The sequence below is a fragment of the Elaeis guineensis genome, chromosome 3 (assembly GCF_000442705.2).
Source record: "Elaeis guineensis isolate ETL-2024a chromosome 3, EG11, whole genome shotgun sequence".
In the NCBI taxonomy this organism is placed as follows: domain Eukaryota; kingdom Viridiplantae; phylum Streptophyta; class Magnoliopsida; order Arecales; family Arecaceae; genus Elaeis; species Elaeis guineensis.
The window spans coordinates 83657048-83670491 of record NC_025995.2 but is presented as its reverse complement, the minus strand read 5'-3'; positions in this window follow the sequence as shown (position 1 = coordinate 83670491).

Here is a 13444-nt window from a genome sequence, read left to right as displayed (position 1 = left end):
GTTGGCCTCCCAATACGTGATGATGGACGGCCAACTCTACAAAAGGTCGTTCTCCCTTCCCTTGCTCAGATGCTTGGGACCAACCGACGCAGACTACGCACTCAGAGAAGTGCACGAAAGGATCTGCAGGAGTCATTTGGAGGGCAAATCCTTGGCCTACAAGGTCCTGCGGCAGGGTTACTACTGGCCCACCATGAGGAAGGATGCGGCTGAGTTGGTCCGGAAGTGTGAACCATGCCAAAGGTATGCCAACGTACAACACCGACCAGCCAGCCAAATCACTCCTATTGTCGCCCCATGGCCCTTCACCCAGTGGGGGGTCAACATTCTCGGTCCCTTCCCTCCGGCATCTGGCCAAAGAAAGTTTATAGTCATCGCCATCGACTAGTTCACCAAGTGGGTGGAGGTCGAGCCCCTGGCGCAGATTACCGAGCGAAAGATGGAGGACTTCGTCCAGAAGTCCATCATCTTCAGGTTTGGATTGCCGCATACCATTATCACCGACAATGGGCGACAGTTCGACAACCAGGACTTCAGAGACTTCTGCGTGAGGTTTCACATCATGCACCGACTGACTTCGATCGGGCACCCACAGTCCAACGGTGAAGTCGAGGTGACCAACCGGACCCTACTACACGGGCTCAAAACCCGATTGAATGAAGCCAAAAGCCTCTGGATCGAGGAGTTGAACTCCATCTTGTGGGCTTATCGGACAACCCCCGTGTTCCGACCGGGGAGTCACCTTTCAGTTTGGCCTATGGGACGGAGGCAATGATACCGCTCGAGATCGGACTGCCATCAACTAGGGTCGAGCAGTATCAAGAGCCGAACAACTCCGAGTGTCGGAGAGCCGACCTAGACCTCCTCCCCGAGCTTCGAAGCGAGGCTCAACTTCACATGGCTTCTTACCGACAGAAAGTAGCTCGATATTACAACGCCAAGGTCAAGCTAAAGCTTTTCAGGCCTGGGGACCTGGTCTTAAGAAAGGCAGAAGTCTCGAAGCTTTTGGACCAGGGGAAGCTAGCTCCGAATTGGGAGGGCCCTACATGGTAGCAGACACCTACGGGCCGAGAGCTTATCGACTGGAGACTCTAGAAGGGAACCCCATTCCCCAAACCTGGAATGCCGACAACCTAAAGTTGTATTACCAATGAACTTTGTACTTGTTCACTTGGAATACAAATTTAGTTTCAAATTTCAGAGTCTGAAATCTCGACTCTTCGACTATTGGTCGGCGCTCGCCAAGAAGTACGAGCCCCGGTGTCCTGACTCGTACTCAACGTTCCGCTAGGAACTGACGGCCCGATCGCCGACGATGCATCGGACGCTTACAAGGGCCGGAATATCCATGACAACGGGAGTTACACTCCTTCTACGGTCAAACTTTCAGGCCAGATGATCGGCTAATTCGCTGACTCAGCCCCGACAAAGAAAGGCAAAACACCGACGCGATCGCTGTCGCATTCGCGACTTACCGACCGGGCTACGGCCGTTCGAAGGATATTCGGCTTACCACCGTCTATCACACGACGCAACCACTGTCGCATTCATGACTCACCGACCGAGCTATGACCGGTCGAAGGATATTCGACTTACCACCGTCTATCACGCGGTGTGACGTAAGTACCCGACGTAAGGGTATCGGGATCCGACTTATTATCGCTTCCCCGACTAAACGCATCGGACGCCATTCGATTGAATGCGTCGAAAGATATTCGACTGTCGGACCCCATGAAATGATCTGACCATCGAGTCTCGCCCGACGGTCGATTGGCTTTCGACTCGATGAACACGCTCGACTCACAACCGGGCGACGGACGTCCGACTTAAGCCCTCGACCGTCGGATTATACGACAGTCGGGATGCTGACCCAAAGTCAGGTTTTGCTCTGCCTTCGTGACGGCACGCGTTACTGAATCTATCGGGCTAGCGACTTATGTGTTCAAAAGCATTCCACGACACATGAAAGAAAAGAGACATACAAAGGAGAAAAGTTCAAGTCCAAAAGACTTTGACTTCAATTTCATTGAAGTTTGGGTCAAGTTTACAAAACTGAGCCGAAGCCCGAATACAAGTATAATAAACAAAAGTAAAGAAGATAAGAGACCGACTAGTCCTCAGAATCGGCCTCTTCCATCGGGCGGAGATTGGGGACGGTCGGCGAATCTGCTCGGGCTCTGGGAGTCGGGGCCGCTTGACCTTCGGTGGCTTGCTCCGCGTCTGCTTCGGCTTTCGCCCTGGTGGTGAGACCTCCCGGTGATGGGTCGGCCGTCTCCTCCGTAGCTGGGGCCTCCGACTCTGGCAGAACGATGCAGTCGAGGTCGAGCTCTGGGTACAAGCTCCGAACGGCTTTTCGAGCATCCTCGTACCCCACTCGGTACGAGAGGAAGCCGCTCTCCAGAAGTTCCTCCCGGTACTCTTTCGAGTCGCGGAAGTCTTCTACAGCCCGACCCATGGCCTCCTTCCCCGACTCTGCTTCCGCCCTCACGATGTCTGCGTCTGCCTGAGCGATGGACAGACCTTCTTCGTCTTAGCGAGGTTCCGAGGCTTACTCGGAGCTGCTCGCGTTCGGCCTTCAGCTCCTTGATGAAGCTGTCCTTCTCGTGCTGCAGCTAACGAACGGTTCGGGACTTCTTCTTGGCGTCGTCCCGGGTCGACTGCAGCTCGGACTCCAAAGTCGCCAAGACGCCTGTGAGTCGGGAGACCTCCTCTGTGAGTCGGGAGACCTCCCCCTCAATCCGGCCCTCCCGGTCGATCGACTGCTGCAGCTGGTCAACCAGAATGACCTTGTCGGCTTTAGCGGCCGTGACCTTGTCTCTCCAAGCCGCATGCAGATCACCAAATTTTTGATATCCAGCCTCTAGCTCAGATATGTTGTAAATCAGCTGCACAAAACAAGACCGACTGTCAGAAGACCGAACTCACAAAAACAATAATGAAAACAAAGAAGAGAGAGACTCCCCGGATCATCATCAGGTAGAATGAAGATAGCATATCGGAGATCCGCTGATTCTTCATGGCCTCAATGTCGGCAGGGAGAAAGAGTGCCTGGCACAGCTTTCTGGCCAAGTCATGGTTGGCCAAGCCCGACGAACCTTTGGGAAGTGGAAAGTCGGTCGACGCCCCACCACCAGCCAACCTTCCTTCGTCGCCGGATGCCATCGGGGCCTTCCCTCGACCGGACATCCAGGCCCTGATGTCGGAGAAGGACGGGATACTTGAGCCAGACCGAGTATCCCCCGAAGGCGCGGCAGCAACGGACGTGGGTTGCTCGGGCTCGCGCGCCTCCTCCTGAACCTCCTCCACCGGCTGAACATCCGGCACATTCTCGACCGACTCCTCGGCCGCCCTTCTCTCGGGCGAGGCTGCACCCTCGCCCGACGGTCCCTCGGATGGGACTTCGACGAGCACCGTCGGCGCCGATAGCGTGATGACGGGCTCCGCCTCCGACCCAGTTAGCTCGCTCGGTGGAGCTACTTGAGGCCTCTTGGGAGGCCGCGATGGCCCGGCCCCTTGTGCCGGCCTCTTCCGTACGACGTACTGCCGTACGTCGGCTGCCGTCAGTCTCGACCTCGGTGGCATATCTGCAGACGATGACAGATAGTCAGCACTACAAAAGAAAGGAAAGAAGAAAGGAGAAGAAAGATGGAAAACGAACCTAAGCGAGGGACCGGGCTGAGACTGACGTCGTACAAGGCCTGCTCGATGACGAGCTCCCTCTGCTTCGGCACCGAGATATCTTTCAGGTGATGAAAGTCTTTCCGATCCTCGACTTCCACCCGACTGTTCTCGTTCGGTTGGGTACGGGGGTCCCCCCAACGGGCAGGGAACCCCCAAGGAATAGAAGAGGATACAAAAAAGAACTGGTTCTTCCATCCATGAATGGACGACGGAAGATCGGTGATAAAAGAAAGCCCCTTCTGAGGATTAAAGTACCACCACCCTCGGGCTTTAGGATGGGGTCGGAGGATGAAGAAGGCTCGGAAGAGAGAAATCCGAGGGACAGTCGGCAAAAGCCGACACAGCAGAGCAAAACTGACTATTAGTCGAACCGAGTTTGGTGCGAGTTGCGTCGGACATAGCCCGTAATAGTCAAGTACGTTTCGGATGAACTTCGAAATCGGGAAGAGAAGGCCGGCCCGGAGGTCCTCAACGTAGAAAGCCACCTGGCCCTTGGGCGGGCTGTTGACCCGACCGTTGGCACTAGGGGCGAACAACCGAAATTGCTCCGGTATGCAATATTGCTTCCGGAGCCGATCGACGTTCGGCCCCGAAAGTGAAGAGACCTCCACCTCCGAGGTCGACCGAGGGTCGTCGGTCGGATCACCCGACCGACCTCCTCTTGGAGATGTTCTAGCCATAAACCAGAACAGAAGATAAGAAAAGGAAGGAGGAGAACCGTCAGAAAGCAAGGAGGGGCAGAAAGTATACTGTGAGAAGGCAAGGAAGAAGACGATGAAGACGATGAAGGCCGTCAGGAGAAGAAGAGAGAACTCCTAAGAAGAAGGAAGCGGAGATGAGTACCTGGAGCGGGGACTACGCGGGCAGAGTCTCGACAGCAGAATGGAGGAGTGGAAATCTGGACGTAGGCACCTTATATATATAGTGCCCCCGACGGTCGAGATGGAGGCACGACCAACCAGGAGTACCCAGATCACGCCACGTGGCAACATCCGGGTCATCTTTTGGCCCGACGGTTTGACGCACCCATCCTCAAATCGGGCCACGTCACCTCCATCCGCTCGAATCGGCCCGGCCCAATGGCCGCCTGCCATGTGGCAAAAAGGCCGTGATGTTTCGCATCCCCGAAGGGGCGACGGGAACGACGGTTTTTCTTCCCAAAGAGACGGGACGTCTGGCACCGATGGGACGAGACACCTGACACCGACAGGACACCTGACACCGACAGGACACCTGACACCGACAGGACGTCTGACATCGATGGGACACCAATGGGACATCCGACGCCGGTGAATCACCTGGCATTCATGAGATGCCTGACACCAGATCAGCCCACAGTACGGTCGTCAGAATCAGGACTTAAGGCGATGGGAATCCACTCCTTTCGCCCGACACTACCGCCCAAACAAAGACATTGGCCGGCACATCATCCGACTCAGGAGTGGAGGGGGGCAACTGTTGGGGAATACCGACCGACCCCACTCACGCCGACTCATCGTCGGGCCTACATGACCGGTGCCCGACCCTACCGACCGACCGACGGCTGTCGTTACCGACCGACCGAGGATCGTCGGTTGAGCAGACCCTCTCCTCTCTCTCGATCGGCTGCACTATGGAGTCCGATGCCCGACTCTTGCAACGTGCCTGACTGACTGTCGGAGGGGCTCCGAGTTTCCACCCGACGCCCCTCAACTGGCCGCCGACCTATAGTCGATCGACTTCTTCAAACGCGGTACGACTGCTGGGAACTGTCACTCCTGACAACGGCATGCGGCACTACCGCCTAGGGGCATTATCCCACCTAAGGCATGGGTCAACCCTAGCGATTTGATAGCCCCACGGTGATTTGACACCCTCGCAGCGACTCTGACAGTCCTCAGTGAGTTGACAATTCTTCAATTGTCTGCGCCATTAATGACGGCGCCATACCATGCTCCACTATATATATCGGGGAAGGCAATAGTGCTAGAGGTCTTTTCGAAACCCCTGGATCCCTCTTCTCCAGCTCTCGCTCTTACCCTCTCTCTCGTTGAGCTCCTTGTTTTTTTTTACTATTGTCTAGTCTCCTCTCTGACTTGACCGTCGGAGGATCCTCGCCGGAGCCACCTCTGGTCAGTGCGGACTTTCTTTTGTAGGCGCTCGTTACCGACGATCAGGCGATGAGGAGATTGGCCGTAACACATGACATCAACTATTGAATTATACTTTGCATAGCTTTCAGAGCATAATGCCTATTTCATGATCTATGCTGCAGATAGAAGAAAGAGAATAAAATATTTTGAAGCTGTGCAAATTACAATCTATTGGTTTATATTGCAAAAGAAGATCAAGTTCTTTTGTGCAAAAGATACAATCCGAACCTTTAAGAAGATATTAGCATCTATTCATAGGCTGGTAGAGTTCCATAAACCTCTATTTTTGGAGCTTATGGATCATGGGTGAAATAAGCAAATGTCTTGGGCAAACAAAAAAAACTCGAAGGAGATACTTCTACGAGCATTGAGTTGCCTCAACCAAAAGCATCCTTACTTTTGCCTAAAACAGAAAAGAACAGCATCTTTAGATTTTGTATTTTTCCTTTTCTTTCTTTTTTATCGTGTGAATGAGATTTTTCCCAAACTAGACATGTTTGGTTAATCATTTAACTCATTTAATTAAATTTGTTGTTCAAATAAATATTATACAAACACATGGTCTGCACTCAAATCAACAATGGATGATCAACGTTATCTACATCAAGATCATATAGTACGAATCCTAAAGCTCCAGTAAGGGCAGAAAGGATCCATGCCCAAATTGGCCTACAATCTCAAGATTAAAAGAAAATAAAAAAAAAGGAAACCCATAGCATCAAGTTGTTCGGTATTTCTATCCAAGGGGGTCGGTTGTCTGCTGCCAATCGACCTAGTGACGACACAGCCCCAAAACGAAACCGCAATGTCCATCCCCATCAGTCACAGGTGGGAACCACATAGGTTTCGTCTGAAAGCTCGTGACAGGGTGCAATTCTGGGTGTAAAATTTTCGCCAACCTCCATTTTAACCTTTCACCATCCAAATGGGAGGAGCCTCATTCGTAGGGTTTTGACGGGCCAAAACTTCTAAGCAAATTGCTTGCCACCGTCCAAATGATGCCCGGCCCACAAATAGATGCTTCCGGAAAACCGCGTAGAACTCGTATCCAGTCCAAACGGGAAACCCCTCTTTATAAACTCCCCTTTTCCCTGCAATCCAACACCCAATTTTCCAACTACTCTCCCTGCCGCCACTGAAAGCTCCACCGTTTCGGGTGGTCGACGAGCGGCGGCGACCGGTGATGGAGACCTCGCGGCCACAGAATCCCAGCCGGCGGCAGCCGCCGGCCCGCCCGCGCTACATGCCAAAACGAGGGCAGGTGTTGAAGGGAATCCTGAGGTCGCTCTTCCGTTCTTGTCTCCCTTCTTACTGCAGGATGGAAGCTAAAATCCGGCCCACCCATGGACGTTGAAGTAATTGTTAGCATCTTCGAAATTTTAGCTTCTATTTTATTTTATTTTTTTTTAATGTTATGTACGTGGTAACCTGGTCATCATATAGCATGAAGAAGAACTCGTGATCATTAGATCTTGTGAAAGCATTTTTCAATTAAGTTTATTTTAAGGCACCCTGCAAGTATTGTTTCTCGTCTTTCGGTGGCTATGGTTGCGTCTTCTCACTGACGAGTGCAACTCCCTCATTGATCTTGGATGGCTGAAAGGAGGTTTCGTTAAGCGACTCTATAAACCCAAAAACTCTGTAGAGCAAGAAGGCAAGACGAAGGATTGATCGAGAAGAAAATTGGTTGGTTAGCAACAATTTTAGGTCAAAAATAAATCGGAAGGATTGACGAAATCTTGGGTTATGCCACAAAGGGACGGAGCGTCGCATCTTGTGTGTGTACGTGACGTGTTGTACCGTCCATGTGCACTGAATGCAGTGGCGTTATCAATGTCAAATCTTTAGATTGGGAGATATTATATATATATATATGCCACCATGAGGCTTTTCCCATGGGTAGAAAAGTAATTTGCTCTATTAGACAATACAAAGTTACGAGAGGAGTGCGATGGTGAAGCTGGCGTTTCTTATTTACGAGCATCAATAAACAGAGCTGTAGCTTGACGTGTTACACCAACATTTCATATCGAACAATGTTTATGATATGTTTGGATGGAAAGAAAGGACGTATCATTCTCGAATAAAGTATGTACTCAACTTTCAATGAAAATCCAACTCAAAGGTCAGCAATCAGGTGTCCAAGGAGAAAGTTCCATTCTCGAATAAAGTTCCATTTTCATTATAATTTTAGAGGGAACTATGCATGTCCTGATCCAGCAAAAATCCATCCCTATTCTTCTCCTTGACATTCAAATTTTATTTTGGTTTTAATTCACCAAATATGTTAGGGGATATGGCTATCCCAATTCTCATTCTAATTCATTCAATTTCGTTTTTGATTATGAGTAAATTACCATATCCCCCAAGCAGGTTTTTGAGATCCAAGTGTTGAGGGGGATGCACATTGGGCCAGGCCATCCCATGTCTCAATCAACCCAAACCCCACTCTAACAGGCTTGATCCAATGTTTCTATGACTTGGGCTAATCTCTTTTCACAATTTACGTTTCCCAAATTTAATTAAGATCACATGCAACTTATGATGCTGAGCCTGGGATTATGTATGTTGGGTTGAGTTCCCGGCTGGGCTTGAGCATAGTGTCCAGCAACCAGACTGAGCACGAGACCATGAATGACTTAGCCCAACATGCTCGATGTGCATCCCAAGTTCCCAACACTGGAACGAAAAGAAAGGTAGTCTTTAGCACAAAAAAATAAAAAAAAAAAAGAAAAAAAAATAAATAAATAAATAAAAGTGGCAACAGAACACCATTGGAAAACGAATGGCACGTCAAAAGAACTCCTTAAACGATGAATATGTTATTTATGCTCTTATGCTGTTAAGCTATCATAAGATAATATGCTTGATTGGAGGGAGTGGATGTCAGAAATTGGAATGAAAATGGATAATCCTTGTTCTAATAATTTAATTGGGAGGAGTTCCATTCTGATTCTGATTCTGATCACGAACCAAGTATTTCGGAAGATTTGACCATTCCGATTCCGATTCCGATTCTGATTTCAATTTCGATTGCGAATCAAGTACCTCCTCAATGAATCTGCTCTCTAGCTTTGGGAGGTAATTCTCTTAATGCTAACCAAGTGCAACCTCTGCCATTTTCTTTCTATTAACAGCTGGTGGTCACCACCTCCTCTTTCAGTGAAAAAAAATGCTTAAAACTGCAAGGAATATAATCTCTTCCACCTCCCTTACCACTTTGGTTAATGTTACATTGTCAGTAGATTTGTGTTTAGATCCACTGTGATGTGGAAAACAAATATATGTATGCACACATACAGAGAGAGAGAGAGAGAGACACACACACACACATACATACATACACACACACATATATACATGCATACATACATCTCCGGTTAGATGTTGAAGAAAGTAGTTCCTAAATCATTTTTCAAAAAATATAATAGCACAATCTAAACTCTTATTGGCATGGATCCAAATGATCTATAATTAATCTCATTTCAAAATATGGTCTCTAAAGATGGTAAGACCACCCTTATCTACATTGTTGAGCAAAACATGTAATACAAGTAACAGCCCAAATACCAGATATTGGGGCAAAATAGAGCCCTACGAGGCCTTTTAACCCATGCATAAGTAGGCACAAGAATAACAAACCGACCTAGATGACTCGGTGGCTGGTGGTGGGCAGGACAAGGAGATTAAAGAAAGTGCCCCAGAGGGCAGACACCTTGAAGGGCGGCAAGCCCACCCCAAGACATCATACTGTATTACTGTGGCTGCAAAATAAACAGGGGTATCCTCCTACTTCCCAACTTATTCTACCAAGCAGCATTTTCGCACTATGGAATAAGCTTATTCCCTTTCTACACCGTCCTAGGGGATATCTCTCCAACTCTCATCATAAGCCAATTCAGGTGCGCTTAGACAGACTTATTCTATGGAATTGGACAAAAATTTACTCGTCCTAATTACCACTTTACCATTTCAAGTACTCTTTTACCCCACCTATTCTCCAGATACAGACAAAAGTGGGAGGTCAAATTTGTCGTTTGATAATCCAAATGATCAGAAAATCTAATATTACCCTTATCCCCTGCACTTAACCCTCCAACTAAAGGCTAAAAGGCTCCTATTTCGCAGAAAAGTCCTACCCTTTTAACTTAAGTGGATTTCTTTTCTTTGTTTCTAAAATTCATCCCACAGCCAAATGTAGCCAAGGCCCACACTACAACCACCACTCAGGGTCTAGTTATAGGGCGATCTAACAAAACTTGCATAGTTCACAAAGGTTAATGGGTCGCAAAAGTCCATATGATCTGGGAGAATACTTGGACTCGATGTATACTATGATAGTCACTATGAATAAGAGCTAGATGGGATCCAAAAGCAAGATCTACTACATTGAAAAATCGAATCACAAGTCAAACTTTAAAAGGCCATAACTTAGTCATATGATACTTGATTGAAATTTCATTTTTCTAAGATGAGACATCTTTTCGAGATCTATAACTTTAGATAAACCCCGAGGGGATTAAATTGGGCTTAAATATTATAGTTTGGACCTTGAAATAGCCTGATTAAAAAAAAAAACTTTCTTTTTCGAGGAAGACTTTGACTGAAGATTATATTTCAACTTGTGAAGAATTAGATGTAGAGATAAAAGATAAAATTGATGTAGAGTCAAGATCCATCTCCTATAAAATTTAATTACTTTTTCATATTTTTATATTAATCTTTTTTTAGAGACCTAGTCATATTTAACTAAGAAGAGGAGCCTAATCCAAATTGTTCAATAGTGGACATCTTTGTACAAGATAAGAAGAGGAATCTGATCCAAATTATGCAATAGCGGATCTCACTATTATAAATATAGACTGTATTTTAGTTTTTGAGATGGAGAGTCAATGAAAGAAAATGAGACTTAAGTCCTACTTTCATAATTCTTTCATTTTCTTCTAGTCTTATTTTGTGAGATTCAACATATTAAAGAAAATCTTTTTTCTCTTTAATCGGATCCAGTTAGTATTAAAGCGTTGGTCTTCTACATCTATTGGGGCTTTAGTACATCATCCAAACATATGAGCAATATAAGCAATCAAGAGAAGGGTTATTCGTGCATCAAATACATTGAAGGACAAAGATAAGTATGACTGTTAGATTTTTCTCAATGAATAATGAGATGAAAGGATGTCTTATTAACTAGAAGAGAAGATTATCAACCTTACTAAGATCATCTCTACATTTGCAATACCTTCAGCACAAGCACAAGCACCAACAACTCCTATTGTGAAGTTGTCTCTTACGTTTGGAGATGAAAACCCTCTATCTAGTGAGGAGGATGAGCAATCTAGAGGTAAATCTCTTTCTTCAATCATTTAAAGTTGAAGATCAATTCGAGATCCCTGTATATGCTGGGACTATTGATACAGAGAGACTAGATAACTAGCTAGACCAGTTAGAGATCTATTTTACTATCTATGGATATTCTAGTGTCTAAAAAATAGTATTTGCTCATTTTAAACTTTCTAATCATGCTCTTACATGATGGAATTTGTATGAAAAACAATGATATTTCAAATTTGGTATGGAACAACTTCAAGAGCCTAATTAAGTAGTTTTTTTCAATTGACCATGAGAAAAATCAATGGATCAAGTGACAGTATTTATGGCAGAAGTATGATCGATTCATCTAGGATTATACTATCAAGTGCCACAACAAAGTACTCTCCGTTGGAATCTCTATCAATGATCATGCAATTTTCGTATAATATATTGAAGGTCTCTATTAGAGCATCTAAAAGGAGTTGAAGCTCTTCGATGTTAAAGACATCAGCAAAGCCAATGTGAAGGCTATAGAGAATAAGGAGAAGAATCAGCCTAGGAAAGATGAGAAAGGCAAGAAGCAAGTCAACATGGCTTAAAAAATTTATTGTGATCACTGCAATCTTCGTGGACATAATAGGGAGGTGTTGGAAGCTTCACCTTGAATTGAATCCAAAGTGGAAGTAGCCGAACGATGATGATTCCAAGAAGAAAGGAAAGATGGTTCTCAATGCTATAGAAGTGGAGGTGCTACCCAAACTCAAGAAAGTAGACTCTAAATTAAGCTTGATGGTGAGAAAAGTTAAAATAGCAACTGAGACAAATTTAGAGGCATGAGAGGAACTATTCCATTTGAAAATTTAGGCGAACCAAGTACCATTAAGACTATTCTAGATTCTGAACACTAGAAGAATCCTATCTCAAAAAAAAACTGGTTTAGAAGCAGGGGTTGCAAAGGATACAAAAGGATGTCAAGTTGAAGATTACCAAGTAGTGTACCTTCAAATTTACCATCACTAGGAAGTATATTGATGAGGTTACCTTTGAAGTGGTTCCTTTCGATACATGCCATGTTATTGGGAGCTCATATCTTTAGGATTAAGATGCAATCTTCTACAGATGGCAAAAGAAATATCATCTCATAAAAGATGGATAGAGTTCATAGCCAGTGCCTCAAAATAAAAGAAAATAGAGACCCTATGACTGCTGCCTAGGAAAAGTAACTTATTAATGACTATAGTAAGTTTGTGATGATGGTATGAGAAGCGAATACTGTCATGAGCAGCTAATACTACAGTACTCTGAACCATTACTGATGCAAATGATAGCTATTCTCGATATTTATAAGCATAGCAAAATCATTCTCGATGCTTCCTAAAGCATCAAAAATGCGTTAGTAAGTGAAGCATGGAAAATAATATTTTCAATGCAACATGAAAATGTTGGCAACTTTTGACGCTTATTTGCATCACAAACCATGGGAAGATGCCGACACTTTTAAATGTGTTGGTAAGTTTGAATGTGTTGTCGATGCTTAAACGCATCAGATAGCTATTATATCTTTTTAATTTGCTGACGCTTTAAAGCATTAGTAATTACATGAAATACTGACATTTTAAAGCATCGATAATATTCATTTTAGAAAAAAGATAATATGAAGATAATTACTAATCTATACAAAATATATAAATCTATCTAAAATTTATAAGAAAATTTGAACACCAACATAAAGTCATAACAATAATAAAGTCATGATTATATTGTCATCATGTTCATAAATTACAATCCATAACTGAAGAGTAGAAAGCAAAAGAAATATATAAAACTCAAAAAAAAAATATAGAGACATCGTGCTATTAGTGATCCGTAGGAGTATGATCGTCATCGACTCTATGATTGCTAGAACTATCGAGAGCCCACAACAAAGATATAAAAATTTTAGTAGTTGAAAATATGAAAATCATAATAAAATTAAATGATAAGTGTATTAAAAATATAAATATAATAAGATATGTATCCTAAAAGAATCTACAAATATCTATAACGCGGATGTCAACTGCTCAATCGAAGTCCTCATAGAGGATATCACTGTGTCATAGGCTCTGCCTCATCACCTCCATCCATTCTTCCACCCGTACCTCCATCTGCTCAATCCATGCTCCATCTACTCCTCATCCATACCTCCATCCATGCCTCTATTTAAGGCCTCGAGCATACGAATATCCAAATTGCTAGAACTCTTTTAGCATCCTAAGTGTATCGGTGCATGTTGGATAATTGAGCGGAGATGACTCCAACTCTATTACTCTTCATTCGACTAT